This window comes from Hydractinia symbiolongicarpus, chromosome 12 (genome assembly GCF_029227915.1).
Source record: "Hydractinia symbiolongicarpus strain clone_291-10 chromosome 12, HSymV2.1, whole genome shotgun sequence".
Classification (NCBI taxonomy): domain Eukaryota; kingdom Metazoa; phylum Cnidaria; class Hydrozoa; order Anthoathecata; family Hydractiniidae; genus Hydractinia; species Hydractinia symbiolongicarpus.
In genome coordinates, this window is record NC_079886.1 from 10,141,790 (window position 1) to 10,147,789 (window position 6,000).

Genomic DNA, 6,000 nt, shown 5'->3' on the forward strand with positions numbered 1-6,000 from the left:
ACGACGTACAACATAACTAACAACCTTCATACTTTATCGACATAAAAAGCCGACAGACGTTCAGTCATACTTCTCCAACCAAATGGACCCGACAAATGAAACCGCATTATCCGACATCCTCTCTATATAACAAATACATATTTTTTCTGTCGATGGTCATACCAACGTAATATCGCATAATACTGCATAATACTGCATAATACCTTCATAATTCATAAAAAATACATAAATTTTCTGTCGATGGCCATACCAACGTAATATCGCATAATACTGCATAATACTGCATAATACCTTCATAATTCAAAAAAAGTACTTAAATTTTCTGTCGATGGCCATAACAACGTAATATCGCATAATACTGCATAATACCTTCATAATTCATAAAAAACACATAAATTTTCTGTCGATGGCCATACCAACGTAATATCGCATAATACTGCATAATACTGCATAATACCTTTATAATTCAAAAAAAGTACATAAATTTTCTGTCGATGGCCATAACAACGTAATATCGCATAATACTGCATAATGCCTTCATAATACTCTCTGTCGTTACATAAAAAATACAAAAATTTTCTGTCGATGGCCATACCAACGTAATATCGCATAATACTGCATAATGCCTTCATAATACTCTCTATCGTTCCATAAAAAATACATATTTTTTCTGTCAATAATCCATAACCAACGTAATATCGCATAATACTGCATAATACTGCATAATACCTTTATAATTCAAAAAAAGTACATAAATTTTCTGTCGATGGCCATAACAACGTAATATCGCATAATACTGCATAATACTGCATAATACCTTTATAATTCAAAAAAAGTACATAAATTTTCTGTCGATGGCCATAACAACGTAATATCGCATAATACTGCATAATACCTTCATAATTCATAAAAAACACATAAATTTTCTGTCGATGGCCATACCAACGTAATATCGCATAATACTGCATAATACCTTCATAATACTCTCTGTCGTTACATAAAAAATACAAAAATTTTCTGTCGATGGCCATACCAACGTAATATCGCATAATACTGCATAATGCCTTCATAATACTCTCTATCGTTCCATAAAAAATACATATTTTTTCTGTCAATAATCCATAACCAACGTAATATCGCATAATACTGCATAATACTGCATAATACCTTTATAATTCAAAAAAAGTACTTAAATTTTCTGTCGATGGCCATAACAACGTAATATCGCATAATACTGCATAATACCTTCATAATTCATAAAAAACACATAAATTTTCTGTCGATGGCCATACCAACGTAATATCGCATAATACTGCATAATACTGCATAATACCTTCATAATTCATAAAAAACACATAAATTTTCTGTCGATGGCCATACCAACGTAATATCGCATAATACTGCATAATACTGCATAATACCTTTATAATTCAAAAAAAGTACTTAAATTTTCTGTCGATGGCCATACCAACGTAATATCGCATAATACTGCATAATACTGCATAATACTGCATAATACCTTCATAATTCATAAAAAACACATAAATTTTCTGTCGATGGCCATACCAACGTAATATCGCATAATACTGCATAATACTGCATAATACCTTTATAATTCAAAAAAAGTACTTAAATTTTCTGTCGATGGCCATAACAACGTAATATCGCATAATACTGCATAATACCTTCATAATTCATAAAAAACACATAAATTTTCTGTCGATGGCCATACCAAATCCATAACCAACGTAATATCGCATAATACTGCATAATACTGCATAATACCTTTATAATTCAAAAAAAGTACATAAATTTTCTGTCGATGGCCATAACAACGTAATATCGCATAATACTGCATAATACTGCATAATACCTTTATAATTCAAAAAAAGTACATAAATTTTCTGTCGATGGCCATAACAACGTAATATCGCATAATACTGCATAATACCTTCATAATTCATAAAAAACACATAAATTTTCTGTCGATGGCCATACCAACGTAATATCGCATAATACTGCATAATACCTTCATAATACTCTCTGTCGTTACATAAAAAATACAAAAATTTTCTGTCGATGGCCATACCAACGTAATATCGCATAATACTGCATAATGCCTTCATAATACTCTCTATCGTTCCATAAAAAATACATATTTTTTCTGTCAATAATCCATAACCAACGTAATATCGCATAATACTGCATAATACTGCATAATACCTTTATAATTCAAAAAAAGTACTTAAATTTTCTGTCGATGGCCATAACAACGTAATATCGCATAATACTGCATAATACCTTCATAATTCATAAAAAACACATAAATTTTCTGTCGATGGCCATACCAACGTAATATCGCATAATACTGCATAATACTGCATAATACCTTCATAATTCATAAAAAACACATAAATTTTCTGTCGATGGCCATACCAACGTAATATCGCATAATACTGCATAATACTGCATAATACCTTTATAATTCAAAAAAAGTACTTAAATTTTCTGTCGATGGCCATACCAACGTAATATCGCATAATACTGCATAATACTGCATAATACTGCATAATACCTTCATAATTCATAAAAAACACATAAATTTTCTGTCGATGGCCATACCAACGTAATATCGCATAATACTGCATAATACTGCATAATACCTTTATAATTCAAAAAAAGTACTTAAATTTTCTGTCGATGGCCATAACAACGTAATATCGCATAATACTGCATAATACCTTCATAATTCATAAAAAACACATAAATTTTCTGTCGATGGCCATACCAACGTAATATCGCATAATACTGCATAATACCTTCATAATTCATAAAAAACACATAAATTTTCTGTCGATGGCCATACCAACGTAATATCGCATAATACTGCATAATACTGCATAATACCTTTATAATTCAAAAAAAGTACTTAAATTTTCTGTCGATGGCCATACCAACGTAATATCGCATAATACTGCATAATACTGCATAATACCTTCATAATTCATAAAAAACACATAAATTTTCTGTCGATGGCCATACCAACGTAATATCGCATAATACTGCATAATACTGCATAATACCTTTATAATTCAAAAAAAGTACTTAAATTTTCTGTCGATGGCCATAACAACGTAATATCGCATAATACTGCATAATACCTTCATAATTCATAAAAAACACATAAATTTTCTGTCGATGGCCATACCAACGTAATATCGCATAATACTGCATAATACTGCATAATACCTTTATAATTCAAAAAAAGTACTTAAATTTTCTGTCGATGGCCATAACAACGTAATATCGCATAATACTGCATAATACCTTCATAATTCATAAAAAACACATAAATTTTCTGTCGATGGCCATACCAACGTAATATCGCATAATACTGCATAATACTGCATAATACCTTCATAATTCATAAAAAACACATAAATTTTCTGTCGATGGCCATACCAACGTAATATCGCATAATACTGCATAATACTGCATAATACCTTTATAATTCAAAAAAAGTACTTAAATTTTCTGTCGATGGCCATACCAACGTAATATCGCATAATACTGCATAATACTGCATAATACTGCATAATACCTTCATAATTCATAAAAAACACATAAATTTTCTGTCGATGGCCATACCAACGTAATATCGCATAATACTGCATAATACTGCATAATACCTTTATAATTCAAAAAAAGTACTTAAATTTTCTGTCGATGGCCATAACAACGTAATATCGCATAATACTGCATAATACCTTCATAATTCATAAAAAACACATAAATTTTCTGTCGATGGCCATACCAACGTAATATCGCATAATACTGCATAATACCTTCATAATACTCTCTGTCGTTACATAAAAAATACAAAAATTTTCTGTCGATGGCCATACCAACGTAATATCGCATAATACTGCATAATACTGCATAATACCTTCATAATTCATAAAAAATACATAAATTTTCTGTCGATGGCCATACCAACGTAATATCGCATAATACTGCATAATACCTTCATAATACTCTCTGTCGTTCCATAAAAAATACATATTTTTTCTGTCGATGGCCATACCAACGTAATATCGCATAATACTGCATAATACTGCATAATACCTTCATAATTCATAAAAAATACATAAATTTTCTGTCGATGGCCATACCAAAGTAATATCGCATAATACTGCATAATACCTTCATAATACTCTCTATCGTTCCATAAAAAATACAAATTTTTTTTGTCGATGGCCATACCAACGTAATATCACAGAATACAGCATAATACCTTCATAATACTCTCAATCGTTCCATAATAATATTATATTTTTCTGTCAATAATCCATAACCAACGTAATATCGCATAATATTGCATATTACCGGTATAATACTCTCTATCGCTACATAACAAATGCATTTTTTTGTAGATAGGCTATAACCAACGTAATATGCCACATTATTCCGCAGTAGAAACAAGTGTTCTCCCTGGAAATGACGTATCAAAATTTCTAAAGTAGACCAATTAATGCAAAGTGATCACATATTGAAAAAAACAACAATTGAGGTTGAGTATACATCCATTTACCAATAGAAATGATATTATGGCAAAATACTCTTCTGCGAAATGATACATCAAAAGTCCTACATTAAAAGTCCTCAAGCACGCCAATCAAGAGAAGACTTTATACTTTAAACTAAACAAACACTGATGTTGAATACACGTCAATACACAAAGAGACACTATATTTTGGACAAGTACTTTGCCGCGATATAAAAAAATGAAAGTTCTAAAGCAGACTAATCAATGTGTAGACTTTACACTGTAATTGAACAAATATTGAGGTTGGATACACATCCATCCACCAATAGAAGTCATATTTGACTAAATACCCTCCAAGAAAATGACACATCAAAAGTCCCAAAGCAGACCAATCGAAGGAAAAACTATTCACTATAAACCAAACCAACACTGATGTTGGATAACAATCCATTCACAAATAGACACTATACTTTGGACGAATACGCTTTCGCGAAAAGATGAAGCACGCCAATCAAGAGAAGACTTTACGCCTTAAATTAAACATTCAGTGAGGTTGGGTGCACATCTATGCACCAATAGAAACAATATTCTGGACAAATACCCCCTCGCAAATGACACAGTAAAAGTCTTAAGCCGTTAGATTTGAGGAAAGATGTATAGTATGCACTAAAAAGGCGGTTTTGTTCTATATACACATGCAATAGAGACGACAGTGACAGCTTGGATAAGACTATTTAAAAAATGACCTAATAGATCTATTCAAATAAAGCCTCCCTAAACCAGTAAGTAAATGGGATATTCCACAATACATGGCTAAAAAACAACCTGGATGAAAGTAAAGGTCGAAATCCTAGCAGAAAAATTAAAAGAAGTCTGTAAATGTGAGACACATCCATACGTCATTTAAGGTAACACTTTTAGAAGTTGAGGTATGTGCAAAATAAGATCTGAGATATTTTAAAAGACCAATCAAAGAGAAAATTTTATACTTTACCCTGCACAAACACTTATGCTGGAAATACATCCATACACAAATAGAAACAATTTTATGGAGAAATACCCTCCCTGGAAATGACGCATCAACAGTCCTAAAGCAGACCAATCAATGCGAAAGCTTTACAATATAAACCAATCTGAGGGAACACGTTGCACTATAGAGGTATTGAGGTAGGATACAAATACATCCACTAATAGAACAGATATTTTGACAAAATACCAAAACTGCATTCTGGACAAATATTCTCTCGCGAAAAAACATATTAAAAGTCTTAAGGCAGACCAATCTGACGACAGACGTTACAGTATACACTGAACAAGCAGTAGTGCTTTATACCCATTGATTCATCTATAGAAACAATCTCTTGGACAATTACTCTTCTCTGAATAGCATGTTAGATGTCCTAAAGCAGACCAATCAAAGAAAGTGGTTGCAACCTTAACGGTTATTTTTATAG